Here is a 26686-nt window from a genome sequence, read left to right as displayed (position 1 = left end):
ATCTCATCACTCACAAACTTTTATAAATTTTTCCTACACTTTCCATTCTATTTACCTTAATCCAAACACCCTAACTTTCTTTACACTTTCTCTTCAAATCATCTCTTTTCCACTCTTTCTTTTCCACTCCCTCATCCAAACATAGCATAAAAGTACAAGAAATAAAGAAAGACAAACAATTTATATTAGTCTTTCCCGTCCCACAAATAACCTTATGAGTTGACGAGTTAGGAGGTTAGACCAATATAAACTAGTGATCCCACTTAAATGATGGTGGATTGGTGGACCGTCCCGTCAATCCGACCTATTCTATCATCTATAATTTTATCTTAGATTTTAAATATCTTACATGACTGTAAATCTAAAATTTCTATTTAAATTTCATCTTTGATTTTAAATATCTTATAACTTTATTTCTAAGGATATATTTCCTTTTAATTATTCTATTGAAACTTCTTGTATAAACATGAGGTGAAGCTTTTAGATTCATTAGTCTGACAAGGTATTTTCTTTTTAGTTCCTCAAATTTTGATAAATTTTTCCTTTTAAATTTAAAGTTTTAAATATTCGCATTAATAACAATTGTGAAAAGGGACTGCAATAATGTAATTTTTAAAATCCAGGGATTAAAAAAAATACAAATCGAGGACAAAAATAAAATTAATTCAAATTTGAAAAAATAAGAATATTTAAATATAAATTATTTAATCAACATAAGTATTTTGATTTCGCCTAGTAATATTATCTTTTCTATCTTAATAGTAGCCACTGAGAAACCTAAGTTTCTTTCACATATTACAAAAATTAAGTGACAAATCTAGATTAAGGTTTATAATGCAGTTGTTCAACATAAGTTTTTAACATTTGAATACACTTTTTTTAGTTTAAATTTTTTTAGAATCTACAAAAGTTATAAGTTTTATTAAAAAAAAATGTCACTCAGTTTTGTAGTTTCCAACAAAATTGATCAATAAAAGAATATTTTTAGGAGTATTTTAAAATTAGAAATTTGGGAATATACAATAAGAGAATTAAATCGTGTTTAATTTTTTTTTTCTCTTAAACGTTTTTTTTACTTTAATAGAAAAATAAGAACACGTAAGAAAACAACCAAAATTAATATTAATTCCTTTTAACCATTAAAATTGTGTCTAAATCTTAAAACTATTTAAGTTTAATTCGATTTCAAACTTGTAAATAAGTATATTCTTATCACTTATAGTTATACCCCAAAATATATTTGACTTGCTTCTAAAAACATTTTTTTTTAATTATTAAGTAATTTTTAAATAATAACCTCTTTAAATATTTATATTTCCTAGATAAGTAAAATATATCGCATAAGAAAATACTCAAGATAATTATATATATATATATATATATATATATATATATATATATATATATATAGAGTATGAAACCAGGACCAATTGGGTTGGACTGACTAGACACCATGTTTAGTGAGTGAGCTTAATCATTGTGTCCCCTTTATAATTTTTATTTAAAAAGATCATTGTACTTGTAATTGGTGTGCAACATGATAGAATGAAAACCTAATAGTTGCCTGTGTGGATGTAGGTTGCGGTTGGCGACCGAATCACGTTAGATTCTGTGTTGTTTATTTTTCTGCAATTGATTCGTGATTATGTGTTGCTTCCACGTGTGTTTTTCCCATCAAGTGGTATCAGAACTTGGTTCGTTTACACACTAGAGATCTGATTAGCATAAATTAATCAACGAGACGTGAAAATTGTGGTTGCAGCGACATCCCAATGCTAAGGTTTCGCAGGGGCTGCAATAGCATCCCAAAGCTAGGGTTTCGCAAGGGCTGTAGTACCATCCCAAATCTAGGGTTTTGCATAGGTGACAACAACGTCCTAAATCTAGGGTTTCGCAGGGGTTGCAGTAACATCCCAAAGTTAGGATTTTGCAGAGGCGACAACAACAACCCAAAGCTATGGTTTCATATGGGCTACAACGACATCCCAAAGTTAGGGTTTCACGTTGGCCTAGGATTCACGACAACCCAAACCTGCGACCTGCGGCAGGTGCGCGCAGTAGGTGGTGCGACGTGCAGTGGTGTGGGTTGCGACAGGAGTGGTGTCGGCTCGCGACGTTGTGCAGGTGGCTTGCTCGGAGTAGGGTCGTGTCCAGGCAGTGCGGCGAAGTCAGTAAGGCAGCAGATCGTGTTTCACGACGAACAGGTGCAAGTGCTTGCGGTGAGCGAGACGACACGAAGGTGCAATGCGATGACAGTGACAGAAGACGCAGGGTGGCACGTGCATTTTTCTGCTGGTGCAACAATGACGGTAAGGTGTTAGGCGCGGGGTGTGGCTGCTTTTCGCTGCGGCACGAAGTTAAGACAATTCAGTTACTGAGCACATTAATAAAATGAATTCGATCTTAGCCAGACTTATGTCAGTGGGCATTAAGTTCGATGATGAAGTTCAAGCTTCAATACTGCTATTGTCTTTGCCTGACAGTTGGTCCGAAACAGTTACAGCAATTACCAGTTCAGCGGGATCCGATGGATTCACTTTTGAGAAGATTCGTGATCTCATTCTTGGCAAGGATGTCCGAATAAGAAGTTATGGGGAATTATCTAGTGAATTGATAAGTGCCAATGTGTAGTTTTTATGATTGAGAAAATTGAACACTTTGGAACTTAATTGTTGATTAATGTAAGAAAATTACTCTAATATGAGAATTATTGAATCTGATTATATATTTTGAACAAGAAACAAATGAAGAAATTTAATCTCAATTTTTGTGTAAATTGCAGATGAATATGAAACATTGAAAGAAAGAAAACAAAAACTTAATTGGATCACAAAAAGATTTAGCTCAAGCTAGAGGATTTAACTCAAGCTAAAATTGTCTAGAGTTGATTAAAGGTGCATTACTGATCTAGCTCGGGCAAGAATTGCTAGCTCAAGCTAAAAATGCACCGAAAGATCTAGCTTAAGGTAAATTGGCTAGCTTGAGCTAAAATTCATTATATAAATTTTGAAACACAACTCAAAAGGAAGCGGTGGAAAAAGATTGGATTTTTATAGAGAGAGATTAGTGAGAGAAGAAGAAGGAGAACTCTGTTCTTAGGAGAAGAACTTGCTCAGATCAACCCTTCTTATGCAAACCAGATCAAGAATGAAGATTAGAGGAGCTGTCATGAGCGAATAAGTGCTTTCTAACTTGGGGTTGAATGTAATCTACTTTGATCAAATGTATTCTTGGTGATATATATATATATATATATATATATATATATATAATATTCTCTTTTCTACTTGTTCTTGGTATTTTCGTTTCATGCTTATTGCTTGATTCTATCTGATCAATAGAGTCTTGATTTTGATCCTTAAATTTAACTAGAAAGTACCTTCAAGGATTTGAAATAGACGAAAATACTTGATAACTTGTAATGTTAGGAATAAATTCGAGGTTATTAATTGCATAATAATTTTGTTCATAAAGTTGGATGATTTGTTAGATATCTGAGGAATCAGTATTTGATAAATTATCTTATGAATTTCATCTGTGAGGAATCAAGGTGAATGACTTTAAATTAAGCATCAAGAATAAGTAGTTTTTTAAGTATTATATATTGTATTATTCAAAATACAGATGATTGAGATAGACACAATTCAATGCTAAAGTATCTTTACCTAAATTTGATAAGTTAGTTTTGGTTTTGGTTGAATCAAACCCTAAATCTCTGAGTTACTTGTGAAATCTTTAATTTGGTTATGAACATGTTCTCAAAATTATTTTCTATACTTAATGAGTTTTATAACAGAACATTTTAATTATAATTGTTCCTTGTGGGTTCGACATTCGTACTTTAAAGAGTACTATATTACAGTTGATTCGGTACAATTGCCAAGAAAAATCAACATGAATCACTATATGTCATCAGATGTAAGAAAAATATCAGAGATAGTGAGAGCAAGAACAAAAGAAGGAGTCAGTCAAAGACTCGGGATTGCTCAATTGTAACATGTTGGAACTACAAGGAGGTGGGGCATTTCAAGAATCAATGCCCAAATGATAAACAAGTCAACATTGCAGAAGACTTCGTGAACGAGGACCTTTTAGTCTGTTGCGTGGATAGCAATGTGGATTCCTGGGTCATGGATTCTGCAACAGTGAAGCATTGCAGAATTTAGTTATTGGAGACTTTAGAAAGGTAAGACTAGCAGACAACAAAACTCTTGATGTTACGAGCATGGGTGACATAATGTTGAAGACACCAGTTGGTTTCTGGACTTTGAAGGATGTCAGAGTTGTTCTAAGCTTGACAAAAAGTTTGATTTCTGTTACGCAGTTGGACGATCAGGGACATGAAGTGAAGTTCGGAAATCAGCAATGGAAGGTCGTCAAGGGAAATCTTGTCAGAGCCTGCGGAAGAAGGAGAGGTTCGTTGTATATGGTCGAATTACCGTTTGAGGGAGTGACCATCCCAGTTCAAAAGATAAACAAAGTCCGGTTTACAAAATCTCGTGGGCAGAAGAAGGTTGTCTTTACAAGAGAGAAACCTAGAGCCACAGGTCAGATTCAGGATGAACGAGCATGGAAAGGTTTAGGTAGACCAGTCAGAGGTACTTATGGCAGTGGGAGCACGCGTCATGCTTCAACTTAGGTTCCTAGACGACAATGGGTTAGGAGAATCAGTATTCCAGCTGTTGAAACATCTCCAGAAAATTTCTTGTTGAATATGGAGAGTGTTTGTTCTCAGGTTGTTCTAGGATCCGACAGTTCTTGCAAGTGGGAGCCGGTAGGAATAGAGAACGGGTCAATGGCATTTTCAGTCATGACTGACGTGTTGAAACTCATGAGAGTTTTAACGAAGTCTTCAAAATGATTAAGAAGGCTGGTGGCAACTAGAGGTGAAACATTGAGTTTCGTCAAAGATTACAGAAATACATGTACACAGTTGAAGCGCAGGAGAACATTGTTTCGTGGCTTCAAGTGAGAGATTGTTGGATATGAAGCCAAGACCAATTGGTTTGGGGTGACTAGACACCATGTTTAGTGAATGAGCTTAATCATTGTGTTCCCTTTATAATTTCTATTTAAAAAGATCATTGTACTTGTAATTGGTGTGCAACAGGATAGAATGAAAACCAAATAGTTGTTCGTGTGGATGTAGGTTGCAGTTGACAACCGAACCACGTTAAATCCTATGTTGTTTATTTTTCTACAGTTGATTCGTGATTATGTGTGTTGCTTCCACGTGCGTTTTTCCATATATATATGTGGAGTCATGTATAGAATTATAAAATTAAGACATAAGTCCTAGATCATATGAATAATTTTTTTTAAAAAAATTATTATTAAAATTAAAACAAAATATTAAAGACACGATTCTAGGTTTTGACGTAAAATATAAAGTATATATAATTACACACACATTTAAATATTTAAATATTAATAAGTATTTTAAAATATGGATTCTATGATACTCGTACTCATCCTTTTAAAAATTGAATAGTTAAAATACTTTATGTTTTTCAATATGAATATTCATTAAAGTACATATTTTATATTTATTATGGATTTTATCTAGGTGTGAATTCTTTTTTTCATTGCAAGATATGAAATTTGGTATTTATTTGTGTATCTTGCCTCGCTCAATGATGATAAAAAAGACCTATTCTATTTGCACCTCCTTGGCATCCCCTTTTATCTTTGTGTAAATTTTTTATAAAAAAATAGTGTAAAACCTAATTTTTACACATTGGATATATTGTCTGGAAAAAAATATAATTGATATTAACTCTCATTCTTATTAGAATTTACTTGAAATTCAAGCTGAAAATTTAAGTTTCTTTGAACAGATTAAACGAGTTATATTACATAAATTATTCTTGTAATTTATAACATAAGTACCGTAGGAATATATTTGCGGAAACACAATGGTGTAAATCTCGAGGGTAAGATTAAAAAAGAAGTGAAAAGGGGAAGGGGGTGAATGAAGAGCAAACCGGGGGTTTGAATAGTATTAACCATATAAAAATATAGGAAGAGGTTTCCTTGTTCCAGAGTCCAGCCCATGAATCACTAAAGTCAATGAGTACTTTTAATTATAGAAGTCAACAAATGACTGTTTCTTCCTGCACCTCCATATGTCATTCTCTCACTTTCATAAATTTTCGTATTTCTAAAAATATCTCTTTGTAATATTTTGGATTATATAATCTAGAAGTGTTTTTTCAAATTCATAATTAGCTTCCGGATTACATAATCTGGAAGCCTTTTTTCATATGCATGATTAGTTTTTGGATTACATAATCTGGCAGTCTATTTTAGCTTCTGGATTATGTAATCCAGAAGTCTTTTTTTAAATGCGTGTTCAGATTACATAATTTAGAAGTTAATCTACAAGGTGGTACAAGAAGAATAAAAATGTATTTTCATATTTTGTATGTGGGTGACAGAAGAACATATGGAAGTGCAGGGAAAGAAACAATCTAACAAATAATGATTCCACAGTTTTGTATCCGAGGCAAGAAAAATAAAAATGAAGCTAAACCATGCTGAGATAAATTAGTTAGAAATGAGTTTAGCTTAGTTAATTGGAACGTGACATGAAGTGATAAGTTAATTTGAGGAACTTGGGCTACCCTAATCATGCTCTAACAAGACAATTGCTTACTTCATCCAATCAATTATAATCTGCACCCTGTCAATTTCTGGAATTTCAGAATTGTCCTTGCACTGTATTCCAAAATTAGAAATTCAGATTTTAGAAATATGTTATGAAAAAGGAAATTCATAATAGGTTGTTTTGCATTTCGAAAATATTTTTTTGAATAAAATTGAAACAATAAAATCTTATTTTAGAAAAACAAATCCAAAATACAAATAAAGCATTATGGAAAATGAATTTTGGGAAATATAGAAATATATTCTAAAAAAAAAATTTGAAAAGAAGATGTGAAAAACATATTCTACAAAAGTTTTTCCGTAAAACTGTTCTGGAAGCTGGAAAGCTTAATTGGTGTTCGAAAAACCCAAATGCGAAATTTTATTCTGAAACACTAAATCCAATATATATATATATATATATATATATGTTTACTGTTATTTAAAAATTAAAGAGGATATTTTTGTTATTTCATGAGTGTCAGAGTGAGTTAGAATTGATTGGATGGAGGAAGCAAAATCCATTCAACTAATGACAAGGTTGAATTGAAATTTGAATTTTACGTCATGTTCATTACTCTGTGGCTAAAATCTGTTTCAGATATTGATAAAATCAAACACATTTTGATTAAAATTAAAATTCTAATTATATGTATGAAAGGCTATTTCAAAAGAACAAACCTCACGTTAATAATTAATAATCTCCACGCCCTGCTAAATTAATTTCATTGTGGACAGGGATAAGGGATATGATAACGGAACAATTTGATTTAGCGGTTAAAATGGTAATATTATATTTAATACATTATAAGAAAATTATGAAATAAAAATTAGTTTTAAAAATAAAAAATAATTAATTATTATAGTCATTAAATGATTTTTTTTAATTTTTAAATTAATTTATAGTGTTATTAAATAATTTTTTAAATTGGTATCTAATTAGCTACTAAATTTTTTCTATCAAATTTAAAATTTAAAAAAAAATTTCTATCAAATTTAAAATTTAAAAAATTGGTAGTTAAAATCTTGTTAAATCGATACAAATTTAAAATTAATAAAAATTAATTTTAAAAAAACTTTTTAATCTATAAAATAATCTTTAATTTAAATACTAATTATTTTTATTTTTAAAATTAATTTTTATTTCATGATTTTTTTAGTAATAGTTTTAATAATATATAATATGTTATAACAATTAAAAATAATAATATATATTTTTAATGATAAATAGTATTTTTAACAATATTAATAGTTACCCGTCACCTTTTCGTCGGTAATACGGTTTTACATTAAATATATAAGAAGTATTAAATATTTTTTAGTTAAATAAAAATAACTAGCACAACCCATAATGCCTCTGAAATAGTAATTAATTAACTTTTAAAAGGAAAGGTGAAATAATTTACTATTTCAACTTTTTCTCTTATTTATATATATTTATAACCATCATGCGAGTTTTCATAGTTATTAAGTGTGACTAGTTCTTTATTTTTAATTATTTATATTGCCATTGTGATAAAATAAAAATATTACAAGTAACAAAATAGTATGATAAATAAACCGAGAATAAATATGTAAGAAAATTTCCAGGTTTTCTGGTATGTCACCTTAGTCTTCTTTTTCTTTTACTAATATACTGAGCAAGTTGCGGCTATTCTTGCAAGAGTTACCAAATCTCCAAATAAACCTAAAAAAATATTTCAGATGTTGAAATAAAAAAAATAAAAAATTTAATGATTGTCCATATAATTAATGAAGTATATTTTAACCACAGTATAACATTTTAGTTTTTTATAATTAGTTTGTAATAAATAATTTGTTTCTTCACTAATTGTTTTATTAATATATTATTTTTCTCCTAATTTTCTAAATAAAATATTCTAAAATTAAATTAGTTTTTTAAATAATACAAATTCAAGTAGCGGATTTGTTTCTTTTAAAAAATATTATATATTTAATAATTTTAAGAAAATTAAACACGAGTAACAATATATAAAGAGTTATTTGTAACCAAATAGTGCTTAAGAAACCTAACTTGAAGTGTAGAAGAATAGAATAGTGTTATACTTCATTATGGTTTTCACTCCAACAGACTACAAAATTGCGGCAGAAAAGAATCACACTGACCCTTAATTAATGGAACCAGAAGTGCCCTACGCCGAGACAAAAAAAGTGGTGGAATCAACTCTGGGAGACAACTGTGTGAAAGAAGATTGTTGTGCATTTAAATAATCAAAATACAAATTGGTCCTGCTTCTGGGGGACTACTCAATTATCAAGTTCATCTGAAGTGCCAAAATACAATCAACAATCAACATGAATGAAATATTTCCAAACATTGAGCTTGCTTCAACCCTATTGGCTAATGGCTACTTTGTTTTCCAAAGGGTTATTCAGTCAATAATTGTTTGATAACATTATAGCCTCATCTCAAAGGTTTAACATGCCTCTATCAAATTTCAATGTTTTTGTTTAATCAAGCCTCTTTGATGAGTCTTCAGTTCCACACAAGTTGATGTACAACTACAACTTCCAACTATGATTGTTGAATTGCTGAAGTCCTGTAACCCATTGCCTTCGTTGTTGAACGAGTTTACGACACCGCTTTCAATACTTCGGCTTCCTGTAAGACATCAAATATAAAACCATTAGTTACTCAGGACAATGCCTTCAACATGTACACCAACTTCAATACTTTCACTAAATTTTCTTAATAATATTTTAGCATGTATTATATAAAATGTCATGTTATTAGAATAACCTGTTCTTAAATTACAAGGAGTTAAAGTTAATCACAACACAAATCCCAAATAGACCAAACAAAATGTTCAAAACCATGTATGAAGGATTTGGGCACAATTTAATGGATTAAGCCCATTTGTTGACTCAATTACCGAAACCCAACATCAGGTCTCAAAAGACATGTATTAAGAACCTTCCAGAGGTGGATAAACTACATTACATATACCTTGGCATTGCATTTAGGTCAAGAGTTAGTTAAGGATAGCAATTTGGTAGAGAAAGCATTTTCCATATTACCTCACTTATGATATACTAATCATTAATATACAAATATAATAAAACTAACAAAGTCTTAAGAAGAAGAAAGAGAGTATGGAATAACTCCGTATTTGAAATTTATTAAGGATAATGCAAACTTAACCTTAAAGAATATATGGTATTGTTTAGGATCTGAGAGTAAAAAAGAAAAATATCCATAACCCATAAAATACACTTTTCATCATAAAGCAAAACTACTAAACTCTTCTGAATATTCCTAGTTAGATATTTTAGAAAGTATCTTCTAGATATCAATAATCAAACCAGAACCCACATATATAATGAAACTTTTTACTCCAACTTCGGTCATTCATTTATATCATGCATAAATTGACATAAAGTTGGAATCCTCACAAATGTTGGGAATTTTGTCCTTCATTTTATATCATGTATAAATTGACATAAAGTTGGAATTCTCACAAAGGTTGAGAATCATACAATAAGATAAAAGCACACTTTTAGTTTAGTTACCTCCGGTCATTGACAATAATTAAGAGAAATATTTTGTTACTCTAAAGTAATATTTATCAGGATAAAACTGTTGCAAACTTTCTAATGTAATTTATATAAGAATAAATTTTCATCAATTCTTCATTCTTAGTTTAATACTTTTCTTCCTTTTTATATTCCTCAATGTAGATCTTTAATGTAGATCTTTAATACGTGAAGATTCTGTTGGAATATTTGTTGAGCACAAAAACAAGAACATGCATGTTCATATATATTTTAAATAGAAAAATTTAATAAAAATGAACAGAGTGAGTGAAAGAGGAACATACAAAGCTGTGGCGAAATTGGATCTGGTGGTAGAAGACATAGACATGGTAGGTGAGAAGATTATAGAGAATCATAAATGAATGTTATTGGCGAGTGGAGTGCCCCCTTGAAGGAGAATTGACCTCGACCTTGATCGAGTTGAATCCAGTATTCTTAGATGGAGATGTTGATCTCTAGTTGGGATAAGCAGTAGTGCAACAAGAACTCTAAGGAAGAAGCAGTAAAATATGATACCATGCAAACCAAGTGAGCCACAACAGTTGCCGATGATTATGATTGTGGCATTGCTAAAGTTCTGGATGCCATTGCCCTTGTTGTTGAATGAGCCTGCTATCACACCGACTCTGACTCTACTAGTTGAGGCACAACTACACCTTTCAATTTTGATTGTTGCATTGGAGAAGTCTTGTTTACCTTCACTCTCGTTGTTGAATGAGTATGTTATGGCACTTGGTCCAATACTTTGGCTTCCTGAAACATCAAATTTAAAATATAAAACAATTAGTAAGGGAGTACTTGATGCAGAAAATACATGAACATATAGAGGGAATTCAAAAATGCTCAAAATGATATTTTTTTATATTATTGTATTAAAGTTCTGATCAATCCTAATAATCTTATGGTTTAAGACTAGAAGACTTTGTACTGATAAGTAGGAATCCAATCTATCATGACAGTGTATTACAGAATGAAAATATTTGGTGGATTAAGTTCTATCATAATCAAGTTGTGATAAATATGTTAAATAATAATATGGAAACAAATTTAAAAGTAAATCAATAAACCCTAATTCAAGAAATCATCATCCTATATCATTAAATTAAGATAAAATTAATAAAATCAACAAAATAATAGAAAAAATAAATCGATAGACGTGGAAAATAATATAGAAAAAAATATCAGGATCTTAAACCTTTAGCAAAGGAATTACAAAGTAAAAAAAAGTCATATGTACGAGTTTCAAAACCAAAAGAAAAAATAAAAATGAATGAAGGCCCTCACATTTATTTGTTGGAACAATCACTAAAAACATTTTTAAAATATGTTACCAATTTATCAAATTTTAACCATTTAGAGTAACAATATCAGGTGAGATAAAGTATCAAATTAGGAAAAAATAGATCTCAAAGCTATCTGTGAATATTTTGATGTTAAAAGTGAACACATCTAGAAACTAAGTCCATTCATTTTTTGCATCACGAAGTATTTAAGAATAAATTTTATTTAAAGCAAAATTCAATTTTTAGATTCAGCTGCCACGAGACAGTTTTGTTTTCCCTTGTCGAAATTCACAATACTTAAAAATACAGGGGAAAACAGCAAATACAGGGGAAAACAGAACTATCTTGACCATTACCACGGGAATGGGAGAAAAAATCATAAGGAAACAACCATATCACTTCCCAAACCACTCAAGCATAATGCCGAAATACATAACTGGTTTTCAAGTATATATTAAAACAGACAATAAATAAGTGACATACATAACTAGTTTAAGAACAAGGGTCTAGCCCATACATAAGGACTGTAGGCCCTCTAGCTACTTGGTTACGATTCTGGTGCACTAAAATAGTCTCACAAGAAAGATAACTTTATTGAGTTCACAAGGCCAAGGTTCCAATCAGTTATGTCTGAGATAAGAGATTAAAGATTCTAAAGTGAAAGAAAGCACTTACAGGTAAAATTACTTGATGTAATTAGCATTAAGAACTGAATTCATAGTTACTTGTGGATCAAACTTTAATTGGCACATAAAAGCTCCACAGAGTCTGAGGAGAGTGCAATCCAATTCATAATTAGAAATCCTGTCGAGAACGAGAACCTAGAACTTAAGAGGCCAAATCCTAAAGAACCTGCAACACCATGTCAAACACATTAAATTACTATTCTTTGTCAACAACGGAATGAGTTCTGTTGCATTAAATTTCCTATTAAACCATATTGCATGATGAACATGTGATATTTTGCCATTACTTTGGCTATTAACTCATGCTATATGATGCATGGATACTGTGTATTGAATATGGTACGCTTATTATGAAAATAAGCGGATACCATAAGTGATATATTATTACTTCATAGATTAGATACTTCAATGATAGGTATTGTATTCGAAACAGATTGAAGTATCAGTGTATCATATCTCATGGTTGGTTACTGAAACCCCAATCCCAAGATAATTTAGAAACCAAAAAAGCTAATTCATATTGCCCTGTAACACGCATTTTGTCCTGAGAATTCAAGATCTCATTTATCTATTCTCTTGTTACTCTGAAGGTCCTATGCCTAAGAAAACAACATATAGATATGCATACTCAAGGAAGATAAATCAAATGCAAAGGAGACAGAACAAAGTTCCCAAAAACTTCAAATATATTGTTTTGGACCCTATGAAGAACTTGGGCAACCTCAGTATACATGTGAAGCATTGAATCATAGTCAATAGTTTATTAGAGGTAACAATTCTAGTAAAATTTGGGTGAGAAGTTATCTTTCACGCTTCCTCCTGTATTCAGACCTAAGAAAACTTGGTTTATTTCTCTTTAACTTTTATCCTTAAATTGTTTATATCCTGCGCATAGCTTCAACATAAGAATCCTTGTGAATTACAGCACCAGCTCATGAGAACATACGAAGATTCTGTTTCATCATACATACTTGAGACCTGGTGCTGAACACAAAATAAGGCACAAATCTGCTTGGAAAAATAGTTGATACCCAAAAGGAGAAGATACAAAGGCGTCACCGGAATTGGATCCGGTGGTGGAAGAAGCTTCCATTAATGTCTGTGTCGTCAACAGTGGAAAGTGGCTATGGAGAATCTAAAAATGTTGTTGGCGAATGGTGATTTAGAAATGAAGGGGAATTCGTCGACGTCTGATTGGGAGAACCAGTACCTGAGAAAGACCAAAAACAGAAAAGAAATTAAAAAAAATAAACAAACTAACAAAGAAATAGAAAACAATAGAGTATTTGTTTAGTTTAATGATACCATGCAAATCAAACGAGGTACAGCAACAGCAGCAGCCTCCAGTAAGTATGATTTTGGCATTAGTGAAGTCCTGAGTGCCATTGCCCTGATTGTTGAATGAATTCATCACTTTACATCCGCTGGTTTGACATATGTCAAAAACTGAAAAGTTCACAGAAGAAGAGAGCTTTTTTGATAGAAAAAGGAACGCCATTCTCAGATTCATACTTTCTAAGTCTTCTTTCATGTACTTAAATAGGAGAGACAAATACAGAATATTCTAATGCTAAAAACCAATATACTATAAAGAGAAAAGTATTGTTGACACTATCAGTAAAAAAAACATACATTTGACACTATTTATAATAATATAATAATACTTTTAGATTAAAAATAAAATAAATAAAATATTAATTTATTATGATGTAAAGTGTGTGTTTTTACTATTGAGGGTGTTAATATATTAAAATGGACTAGGTCAATGCCTAAGTGAAAGAAGACAATGCAAAATAGGATACTGATATATGGAGAACCACATTCTAGATGGGCCGGGACACATTGGTCGGTACACAATTGGTGGAAAAATATATTAATATTTAAGACCTAACTTGTTTTTGAATTTCTTTCTAATTCTTTGCTTGCACTTTTTATTTTTATTAGTTTTTATTTTTTAATATTTTTTTAATAATTACAAAATTTATTCTTGTAGAGTAGAAGGTTTGTTTTTCTTCTAAGTTTGTGTTTTGTTTTGGTTTCTTATTATTATTCATATTATTATTAAAATTATTATTATTAATGTTAAGATTATTAATAATTATAATAATATTATTTCAATTTAGCAAGTGTTATTTATCTATCTTCATCTTCTTACAATCTTAAATTAGCCTAGTTAAATATATTATTAAATAAAATAAATATTTATCGTAAGCATACTTTTGAATTGGACTTTCTTGACAATATTACTATAATTTGATTCAATATGTTTTTTTATATGCTTAAATGCAGATTGTGATTAGTTTTAGTATGAATGATTTTATTTATTGAAGTAGTGACCAATTGAACTAAAGTATGGTAGAGGTTAATGTGTTGGTCATTCACAAAAATGGTTTAGGATGTCGTGACCTGGTGTATGTTTTTGCACAATAGTCAGAGAGAATGATGAATAAGGTGAATTTAGTTTGTTTATCACATGTGAAATTTATTTATCACATGAAAAATGAAATTGATTACTTTAAACATTTTAAACAATGTAACACAGACCCATTAACTAATAAAATTGTCCAACCTAAAACATAAATTATAAATATTGTACACAACTACAAGTTCAACTAGTCTATTGTGATAATTGTACACCGATAACAATGACATTAGAGAAATTCACCTTGGTGTCCTCCACTGGGGTCACTTCACATAGAGATCTCATGCACCACCCCACCAAACAACAATAATAAACTCAAAATGTTGGAAAATTGTTCACTGTGCAGAAAGTTGATAACAATTATAAAGTTTTTTCCTTGGCTTTTATAAAAAAGTTTGCCATGTTCACAAAAATGAAACTTTAAATTCTTACAGGAATTATGATTGTCGTGTTGTGAAAATATTGGTCGTCGTTACCCTCATTATTGAACGAATTTCTAATGGCTTCCCTTCCTGCAAGATATAAAATGTGGTAATGATTAGTAAGTGGACTTTGAATATAGTGTTACACTTCATTCTGGTTCTCACTCCAACAGACTAAGAAAACAAAATTGTAGCAGAACAAAACCACACTAACCCTTAATTAATGGAACCAGAAGTGCCCTAAGCCGAGACCAAAGAAGTGGTGGAATCAACGCTTGGAGTCAACTATCACTACAAGAAATTTGCTAGTTACATACAGATATTTACATACGGATCCAGATCCGTATGTAAAATGAACATTACATACGAATCTTGATCCGTATGCAAAGTGAGCATTACATACAGATTTTTACATACGGATCCATATCCGTTTGTAAAGTAAACGTTACATACAGATATTTACATACGGATTTTTCTGTATGTAAACCAAAGATGATTACATACCGATAAAATCCATATGTAAAATTCGCATAGTTACATACGAATATAATCCGTATATAATGTATTTCTAATTTAATTTAAAAAATAGAAATTTTTACATAAGAATATAATCCGTATGTAACATATTTTTCTTAAAAATTAAAAATAATTCGTATGTACATTATTTAAAATTTAATTAAAAAATTAGAAATTCTTATGTATGTAAGCTATTACAAATTTATTTAATTAAAAAAATAGAAATAAGGAGTTAACGCATTTTATTTTATTTCACTAAAATTAAAAAACAATAAAATTGAAAAAGAAAAAATAAAAAATAAGAATATATTGAAAATAGAAAAAAAATATAAGTGATCTTAACGTGTGTTACATCATAAATTCATTTAATTTTTTTATTTTATTTTGATTATTTAAAAGTTAATCAATTAATTATTTAAAGTAATTAAATATTTATCTAAATTTTAATAATAAATTATATAAATTATATTCAATTACAAATAACCAAATAAAGAATTTTAATAATAAATAAAATAAAAAATTAAATGTGATTCATGTTATTTCATTAAAATTAAAAAATAAAATAATTGAAAAACAAAAAACAATAAAAAATCAAAAATATCTTGAATTTGAATTAGAATCCAGTCACTTCACTTCAGTTCTTCACTCAGTCTACCTTCACTTCAATAAAATAAAATTAAAAAAAAACTAAATTGGAACCAGTATTATTAATTTTTTTAAAAAAAAAAAATACATACGGATATCCGTATGTACTGTATTACAAATTTAATTAAAAAATAAATTTTTTTATATTCGATCATAATCTGTATATAAAGTAATTTAAATTTAATTAAAAATAAAAATATTTACATACGGATCCCTATGTAAGTTATTACACATTTATTTAATTAAAAAAAATAGAAACAAGGAGTGTTGATTTGAAGGAAGCCAAACATGTGCCTACCTATGTAAGAAAGAACCATTGTGCCTGGTAAACATGTGGTACATCATAAATTAATTTGAATATATGTGAAAGAAGATTGGTGTGCATTTAAATAATCAAAATACAAATTGGATCTGCTTATGGGAACCACTCAACTATCAAATTCATCTAAAAGTGCCTAAACACAATCAACAATCAGCATGAATGAAAGATTTTCAAAAATTGAGCTTTCTTCAACCCTATTGGCTAATGGCTACTTTGTTTTCCAAAGGGTTCTTCAGTCTATAACTGTTTGAAAACATTATGGCCTCATCTCAAAGGTTTAACATGCCTCTATCAAGTTTCAATGTTTTGTTTAATCAAACTAGTTTGATGAGTCTTCAGTTCCACACAAGTTGAGGTACAACTATAGCTTCCAACGATGATTGTTGAATTGCTGAAGTCCTGTAACCCATTTCGTTGTTGAATGAGTTTACGACACCGCGTTCAATAATTCGGCTTCCTGTAAGACATCAAATATAAAACCATTAGTTAGTCAGGACAATGCCTTCAACGTGTACACAAACTTCAAAAATTTCACTGAATCTTTATAATAATATTTTAGCATGTATTATATAAAATGTCATGTTACTAGAATAACCTGTTCTTAAATCATAAGGAGTTAAAGTTAATCCCAAATATACCAAACAAAATGTTCAAAACCATGTATGAAGGATTTGGGCACAATTTAATGGATTAAGCCCATTTGCTGACTCAATTACCGAAACCCAACATCAGGTCTCAAAAGACATGTATTAAGAACCTTTCAGAGGTGGATAAACTACAATACATATACCTTGAAATTGCATTTAGGTCAAAAGTTAGTTGAAGATAACAATTTGGTAGAGAAAGCATTTTCCATATTACCTCACTTATGATATACTAATCATTAATATACAAATATAATAAAACTAACAGAGTCTTAAGAAGAAGAAAGAGAGTATGGAATAACTCCGTATTTGAAATTTATTAAGGATAATACAAACTTAACCTTAAAGAATAGATGGTATTGTTTAGGATCTGAGAGTAAAAAAGAAAAACATCCACAACCTATAAAATACACCTTTCATCATAAAAAAAAAACTACGAAACTCTTCAGAATATTCTAGTTAGATATTTTAGAAAGTATCTCCTAGATATCAATAATCAAACCAGGACCCACATATATAAAACACATATATAAAGAAACTTTTTACTCAAACTTTTGTCATTCATTTATATCATGCATAAATGAGAGGTTACTTACCGTTGACAATTAATTGTTATTAAAGGGAGGTTAATTGTCGCAATCAATTGCAATTAATGGGAGGTTAATTGCCACAATCAATTGCAATCAATGAGAGGTTAATTACCATTAATTGTATTTATTATTGTTGTCTCCTAGAACCACTATATATAGTGGTTTCCTTCAAGCATGTAACACACAGCAAACAACAACACACACTTGTTTCCTCACTCTTTTCCTTATACTCTCTATTTCTGCTCTTGGGTGTAAGTGTTAGTGTTTAACCCATATAGTGAGAATTTTGTTTTGGGGCTATTTATCATTAGCTTGAAAGGAATTCATTGTACTCCCAGTACCATTATAGTGGAAGTTTTGGCTTTTTCGCCGGTGGTGTTTTACCTCTATTTAAAGGGATTTTCCACCTAAAAATTATGGTATCATTCTCACTTTACTTGTTACTTTAATTTCTTATAATCTTTGGTTGAAATTATTACGCTTCCGCACACGATATCCCTACAAATTGGCATCAGAGCTTTTCGACAACTCAACCATGATCTATTGTTCAATAATGTCGAAATTGGATATTGAGAAATTTGATGGTAAAATCACCCAGAATGGTTTAAAGAAAGTTCTGGCAGGTAAAATGATGAGACCAACCACTATGACGGAGGAGTAGTGGGATGAGATGGATGAAAAGGCATTGTCTGTAATCCAGTTATGTTTGTCCCGTGAGGTGTTGCGTGAGGTCATCAACGAGAAAACTACAGCAGACATATGGAGTAAATTGGAGTCTCTATACATGACCAAAAGTCTTGCAAACAAACTCCGGTTAAAGGAGCGATTTTTTACACTTCGAATGTCCGTAGGTACTCCCATCCAATCTCACCTTGATGAATTTAATTCCATCATAATTGATTTGGAAAATTTGGATGTTAAAATTGATGATGAGGATAAAGTCGTTCTGCTTATTGTTTCTCTACCACCCTCGCATTGACAATTCAAAGAAATTATGTTATACGGTAATTATATTACCTTAAGCTTTGATGATGTCAAGACTAATTTACTAGCCAAAGAAAAATTTGATACTCACTTTCATTCTGAAAGTTCTGGTGAAGGTTTAGTAGTTAGAAGGAGAAACCAAAAGAACGGTAGGAACAATAAGTATAAATCTAGGTCAAAATCTAGAGGCAAGAACTCCAAATATTGTTGTTATTGCAAGAAAAAGGGACACGAGATCTCTGAATGCTATAAATTGAAAAATAAGCAAGATAGAGAAGATAAGGGAAATGGTAAACAACCAGAAAAATCTGCTGAAGCTAGTATTGTTGAAACCGAATCTGATGGCGATTGTTTTGTAGCTTCCAACACTGAACAAAGGTCTAAAAAATGAATGGATTCTTGATTCTGGTTGTACTTTTCACATGTCTCATAATAGAGATTGGTTTACCACATATGCACCAGTTTATAATGGTCTTGTTTTGATGGGAAACGATGCTCAATGCAAAGTTGTTGGTGAAGGAACAATCAAAATCAAGACACATGATGGAATTGTTAGAACTTTAACAGGTGTCAGATATGTCCCTGAGTTGAAACGGAATCTCATTTCCTTAGGCACCCTTGAATCTCATGGGTGTAGATACTCAGCTGAAGGTGGAGTTCTAAAAGTGTCTAAAGGAGCTCTTGTGTTACTAAAGGCAATTCGATGTGATAGTTTGTATGTGCTGCAGGGTTCAACTGTTACAGGTTCTGCAGCTGTTGCCTCACCCAACAAAGATAACACCAAGTTGTGGCATATGAGATTAGGCCACATGAGTGAGAAGGGAATTCTAATCCTCAAGAAGAAGGGTCACCTTGATAACCACTGTACTGGAAAGGTTGATTTTTGTGAACATTGCATTTTTGGTAAGCAGAAAAATGTTAGTTTTTCTAAAGCCATACACAGAACCAAAGGTACTTTGGATTATATTCATTCGGATCTTTGGGGTCTGTCAAAAGTTCCCTCCAGAGGTAAATGTCGTTATATGATGACAATTATTGATGACTTCTCACGAAAACTGTGGGTGTATTTTCTCAAACATAAGAATGAAGCATTTTCCACTTTTAAAGAGTGGAAATTATTGATTGAGAATCAGACTGGCAAGAAGATAAAGAGGTTAAGGACAGACAATGGCCTTGAGTTCTGTTCGAATGAATTCAATGATTTCTGCAAGAAGGAAGGCATTTCCAGACTCTTCACCATCCCAAGTACTCCACATCAGAACAGGGTTGCAGAAAGAATGAATAGAACTATCCTGGAGAGAGTTCGTTGCATGTTCTCCCATTCTGGTTTGAGCAAATCTTTTTGGGCTGAAGCGGCTTCAACGACATGTTATCTGATAAACCGCTCTCCTAACAGATCAATTGATTGCAACATTCCAGAAGAAGTTTGGTCAGGTAACCCTGTTGATTATTCTAAGCTTAAAATATTTGGTTGCCCTGCTTATTCTCATGTAAACGATGGAAAATTAGAACCTCGTGCTAAGAAGTGCATTTTCTTGGGTTATGGCTTAGGGGTTAAAGGCTATCGTTTATATGACCCAGAATCTCACAAAATAATTCACAGTCGGAATGTGACCTTTAATGAAAATGCTATGCTCTCTTCTGTAAAAGATACTGTCATTTCCTCAATTGATATAGGTGACCAGGAAGATGCTCGAGAGAAGGTGGAGTTTGAGATTAAAACACCCGCTCATGAGGAAGACGTTTCCAATTCCTCCAGTACTCAAGATGGTCAAGTCACTACTATTGATGGTACAAGTGAACATTTGAGTCCAAATGAGCAATGTCCACCTAAACGACGAGGATTACCACAATCGTGGTTTATGGCTCAAGAACTTCCACAACAGAGACCAAGAAAACCGACTCAAAGATTAATTGCAGAATCTGCCAACATTGCTTATGCTTTAACTATTGCACAAGAGATGGGTGAAGAAGGTGAACCCAAGAATTACTCTGAAGTTATCTCTGGTGATGACTCAACAAAGTGGATTGCTGCTATGCAAGAAGAAGTTGAGAGTCTTCTAAAAAAACGAAACATGGGAATTGGTGAAGTTACCAGAAGGAAAACGAGTCATTAGTTGCAAGTGGATCTTTAAGAGAAAAGAAGGGATCCCTGGTGTTGAGAGTATAAGGAATAAAGCAAGATTTGTTGTAAGAGGTTTTAATCAAGAGAAAGGTATTGACTTTAATGAAGTATTTTCTCCTGTTGTTCGTCATACTTCAATACGTATATTACTTGCTTTAGTTGCCTTGTATGATTTGGAACTGGAACAGTTAGATGTGAAAACTGCTTTTCTTCATGGTAATCTTGAGGAAGAGATTTACATCCAGCAGCCTGAGGGCTTCGTTGTTCCTGGAAAGGAGGACCATGTATGTCGTCTGAAGAAATCTCTCTACGGCTTGAAGCAATCACCAAGACAATGGTATAAGAGGTTTGATTCTTTCATGGTTGGACATGGCTACTCCAGAAGTAGCTATGATAATTGTGTCTATTTTCAAAAGACATATGATGGGTCATTTATATACTTGTTGTTATATGTTGATGACATGTTGATTGCTGCAAGAGATAAATTTTTAGTTAACAAGTTAAAGGCCCAACTTAGCAGTGAATTTGATATGAAGGACTTAGGTCCTGCCAAGAAAATTTTGGGAATGGAGATCAACAGAGATCGTCAAGTTGGAAAACTTTTTCTATCACAAAAGAAGTATGTTCTTAAGATGCTTGACAAATTTGGAATGCGAGATTGCAAAGTTGTTAATACTCCAATTGCCGCCCACTTCAAGTTGTCATCAGATCAATGTCCAAAATCAGACGAGGACAAAAGACGCATGTCACATGTCCCGTATTCAAATCCAATTGGAAGTCTCATGTATGCAATGGTATGTACTAGACCTGATTTAGCTTATGCTGTTAGCATTGTTACCAGGTTCATGCATAATCCAGGCAAGGCACACTGGGAAGCCGTTAAATGGATACTTCGTTATCTGAAAGGTTCTCCAGATCTTGGTTTGGTATTTGATCAACATAGAGCCGATCCCGGGGGAGCAGTTGGCTATGTTGATGCTGACTATGGTGGTGATTTAGATCGGAGAAGGTCACTTTCAGCTTACATCTTTACCCTATGTGGGTCTGCTATCAGCTGGTATTCTTCACTTCAAGCCATTGCGGTTTTGTCCACCACTGAAGCAGAATATATTGCTGCTACAGAAGGTATGAAAAAGGCTATATGGCTTCGAGGCTTGGTAAGTGAACTTGGTCTTCAACAAGATGTTCTTGTTATATTTTGTGATAGTCAGAGTGTTGTCCACTTGACCAGGAAAAGTAAGTATCACTCAAGGACCAAGCACATTGTAATTAAACACCATTTTATCCGAGACATTGTTGATACAGGAGATATAATTGTTGAAAAAATTCATACGACAGAAAATCTTGCAGACATGTTGACCAAGCCACTTCCATCGGCTAAGTTCGATCATTGCCTGAACTTAGCTAGTATTATCCATACTTAATCAAGACTTCATGGCGAAAGAGTGTTCCAGTCAAAGGCAAGTCAAGGTGGAGATTTGTGGGTTATGACTCACCTTTACCGTTATCTTGGCATAAATGAGAGGTTACTTACCGTTGACAATTAATTGTTATTAAAGGGAGGTTAATTGCCGCAATCAATTGCAATTAATGGGAGGTTAATTGTCACAATCAAGTGCAATCAATGGGAAGTTAATTACCATTAATTGTATTTATTATTGTTGTCTCCTAGAATCACTATATATAGTGGCTTCCTTTAAGCAATGTAACACACAGCAAACAACAACACACACTTGCTTCCTCTCTCTTTTCCTTATGCTCTCTATTTCTGCTCTTGGGTGTAAGTGTTTAACCCATATAGTGAGAATTTTGTTTTGGGACTATTTATCATTAGCTTGAGAGGAATTCATTGTACTTCCAGTACCATTATAGTGGAAATTTTGGCTCTCTCGTCGGTGGTTTTTTACCTCTATTTAAAGGGGTTTTCCACCTAAAAATTCTGGTATCATTATCACTTACTTGTTACTTTAATTTCTCATAATCTTTGGTTGAAATTATTACGCTTCCGCACACGATATCCCTACGGTTGGAATCCTCACAAATGTTGGGAATTTTGTCCTTCATTCATGCATAAATTGACATAAAGTTGGAATTCTCACAAATGTTGAGAATCATACAATAAGATAAAAGCACACTTTTAGTTTAGTTACCTCAGGTCTTATATATTGACAATAAGTAAGAGAAATATTTTGTTAGGATAAAACTGTCGCAAACTTTCTAATGTAATTTATATACGAATAAAATTGCATCAACTCTTCATTCTTAGTTTAATACTTTTCTTCCTTTTTATATTCCTCAATGTAGATCTTTAGTACTTGGAGATTCTCTTGGAATATTTTTAACTCTAGTGTTGAGCACAAGAACAAGAGCATGCATGTTCATATATATTTTAAATAGAAAATTTTAATACAAATGAACAGGTTGAGTGAAAGAGGAACATACAAAGCTGTGACGAAAATTGGATCTGGTGGTAGAAGACATAGACATGGTAGGTGAGAAGATTATGGAGAATCATAAATGAATGTTATTGGCGAGTGGAGTGCCCCCTTGAAGGAGAATTGACAGACCTTGGATCGAGTTGAATCCAATATTCTTAGATGGAGATGTTGATCCCTAGTTGGGATAAGCAGTACTGCAACAAGAACTCTAAGGAAGACGCAGTAAAATATGATACCCTGCAAACCAAGTGAGCCACAACAGTTGGCCATGATTATGATTGTGGCATTGCTAAAGTTCTGAATGCCATTGCCCTTGTTGTTGAATTAGTTTGCTATCAGTCTGACTCTGACTCTACTAGCTGAGGCACAGCTACACCTTTCAATTTTGATTCTTGCATTGAAGAAATCTCGTGTGCCTTCACTCTCGTTGTTGAATGAGTTTGTTATGGCACTTGGTCCAATACTTTGGCTTCCTGAAACATCAAATTTAAAATATAAAACAATTAGTAAGTGAGTACTTGATGCAGACAATACATGAACATATAGAGGGAATTCAAAAATGCTAAAAATAATATTTTTTTTTATATTATTGTATTAAAGTTCTGATCAATCCTAATAATCTTCTGGTTTAAGACTAGAAGACTCTGTACTTATAAGTAGGAATCCAATCTATCATGACAATGTATTACAGAATGAAAATATTTGGTGGATCAAGTTCTATCCTAATCAAGTAGTGATAAATATGTTAAATAATAATATGGAAACAAATTTAAAAGTAAATCAATAAACCCTAATTCAAGAATCATGATCCTATATCATTAAATTAAGATAAAATTAATAAAACCAACAAAATAATAGAAAAAATAAATCAATAGACATGGAAAATAATATAGAAAAAAAATCAGGATCTTAAACCTTTAGCAAAGGAATTACAAAGTAAAAAAAGTCATAAATACGACTTTCAAAACCAAAATAAATAAATAAATGAATGAAGGCCCTCACATTTCTTAGTTGGAACAATCACTAAAAACATTTTTAAAATATATTACCAATTTATCATATTTTAACCATTTAGAGTAACAAAATCAGGTGAGATAAAGTATTAAATTAGGAAAAAATAGATCTCAAAGCTATCTGTGAATATTTTGATGTTAAACGTGAACACATCTAGAAACTAAGTCCATTCATTTTCTGCATCACGAGGTATTTAAGAATAAATTTTATTTAAAGCAAAATTAAATTTTTAGATTCATCTTGTGCTGCCACGAGACAGTTTTGTTTTCCCTTGTCGAAATTCACAATACTTAAAAATACAGGGGAAAACAGCAAATACAGGGGAAAACAGAACTATCTTGACCATTACCACGGGAATGGGGAAAAAAATCATAAGGAAACAACCATATCACATCCCAAACCACTCAAGCATAATGCCGAAATACATAACTGGTTTTCAAGTATATATTAAAACAGAGAATAGCCCATAAACAAGAACTGTAGGCCCTCTAGCTACTTGGTTACGATTCTGGTACACTAAAATAGTCTCACAAGAAAGATAACTTTATCAAGATAAGAGATTAAAGAGTCTAAGGTGAAAGAAAGTACTTACAGGTAAATAACTTGATGTAGTTAGCATTAACAACTGAATTCCTGGTTACTTGTGGATCAAACTTCAATTGGCACATAAAAGCTCCACATAGTCTGAGGAGAGTGCAATCAAAACTTTAATTGGAAAAATAGTTGACACCCAAAAGGAGAAGATACAAAGACGTCATCAGAATTGGATCCGGTGGTGGAAGAAGCTTCCATTAATGTCTTTGTCGTCAACAATGGTAAATGATTATGGAGAATCTAAAACCCTTGTTGGCGTCTGGTGATTTAGAAGTGAAGAGGAATTCGTCGACGTCTGATTGGGAGAACCAGTACCCGAGAAAGACCAAAAACAGAAAAAAAAGAAACAAACTAAGAAAGAAAGAAAAAACAAACGAGGTACAGCAACAGCAACAGCCTCCAATAAGTATGATTTTGGCATCAGTGAAGTCCTGAGTGCCTTTGCCCTGATTGTTGAATGAATTCACCACTTTACATCCGCTGGTTTGACATATATCAAAAACTGAAAAATTAACAGAAGAAGAGAGCTTTTTGATAGAAAAGGGAACGCGATTTTGAGATTTATACTTTCTAAATCTTCTTTCACGCATTTATACTCTGTTTGGACTGAGGTGAGAATTTGTGGTGAGAGAAGGAAGTAGATTAGAAAAGATAAGAAAGTAGATATGGGGATTGAGGAATGATTAAACAGGGACAAGTGAACCAATGGATATAATATACTATGAAAACCTGAAACCGGTCAAAGCCTACCTAAATGGAAGAAAGAGAATGTAAATATGATAAGAATATATGGACAATCATATTATATATGCACCGCCGGTATACAACTCGTAATGATCTGGCAAAATATATTATTATTTTAAGATTTACGTCTTTTTTTTATAATTCTTTGTTTGCAATTTTTATTTTAGATTTTTTTTTCTTTTGTCAGATTTTTTTTTTCAATAGTTGTAAAATTTATTTTTATGAAGTGGTTTGTTTTTTCTTCTAGCTTAAGTTTGTGTTTTATTTTGATTTCTTCTTATTATTAATAGTAATAATAATAATAATAATAATAATAATAATAATAATCATAATTAGTAATAATTATAATACTAATAATAATGTGAATATTAATAATAATATTCTTTCAATTTAACAAGTGTTATTTATTTATCTATCTTCATATTCTTACAATCTCAAATTAGTCTAATTAAATATGTCATTAAATAAAATAAATATTTATCGTAAGTATACTTTTGAATTGAACTCTTTTGATAATATTGTTATAATTTTATTCAAAATATTTTTTTGTATGCTTAAATGCAGATTGTGATTAATTTTAGTATGAATGATTTTATTTATTGAACTAGTGACCAATTGGACTTGAGTATGACTGATGTTAATGTGTTGGTCATTCACAAAAATGATTTAGGATGTTGTGACCTGTGTAAGTTTTTGCACAGTGTTCAGAGAGGATGATAAATAAGGTGAACAAAGTTTGTTTATCACATGTGAAATTTATTTATCACATGAAAAATGAAAAATTGATTACTTTAAACATTTTGAACAATGTAACATAGACCCACTAACAAATAAAATTATCAAACCTAGAACATAAATTATAAATATTGTACACAACTACATGTTCGACTGGTCCACCGTGATAATTGTACACCGATAACAATGACATTAGAGAAATTCACCTTGGTGTCCTCCACTGGGGTCACTTCACACATACCTCATGCACCACCCCACCAAACAACAACAATAAGCTCAAAATGTTGGGAATTTGTTCATTGTGCAGAGAGTTGATAACAAG

General features: G+C 31.6%; 3 long non-coding RNA genes across 3 annotated transcripts; all 3 read right to left on the bottom strand.

Moving 5' to 3' along the window:
• Positions 1-8848: 8848 nt before the first annotated feature.
• On the bottom strand, positions 8849-10705 carry LOC137828866 (uncharacterized). Its single transcript, XR_011083988.1, has 2 exons — positions 10485-10705; positions 8849-9268 (listed from the first exon to the last, which is right to left on the bottom strand). It is a non-coding gene; the product is annotated as an uncharacterized lncRNA (long non-coding RNA).
• Positions 10706-12706: 2001 nt separating this feature from the next.
• Positions 12707-13679, bottom strand: LOC137828865 (uncharacterized). Its single transcript, XR_011083987.1, has 2 exons — positions 13475-13679; positions 12707-13379 (listed from the first exon to the last, which is right to left on the bottom strand). It is a non-coding gene; the product is annotated as an uncharacterized lncRNA (long non-coding RNA).
• A 2832-nt stretch (positions 13680-16511) lies between these two features.
• On the bottom strand, positions 16512-25661 carry LOC137828576 (uncharacterized). Its single transcript, XR_011083912.1, has 3 exons — positions 24884-25661; positions 23282-23750; positions 16512-16953 (listed from the first exon to the last, which is right to left on the bottom strand). It is a non-coding gene; the product is annotated as an uncharacterized lncRNA (long non-coding RNA).
• Between the last annotated feature and the right edge of the window lie 1025 nt (positions 25662-26686).

This window comes from Phaseolus vulgaris, chromosome 7 (genome assembly GCF_000499845.2).
Source record: "Phaseolus vulgaris cultivar G19833 chromosome 7, P. vulgaris v2.0, whole genome shotgun sequence".
Lineage (NCBI taxonomy): Eukaryota > Viridiplantae > Streptophyta > Magnoliopsida > Fabales > Fabaceae > Phaseolus > Phaseolus vulgaris.
This window is presented reverse-complemented; position numbering and strand designations above follow the sequence as displayed.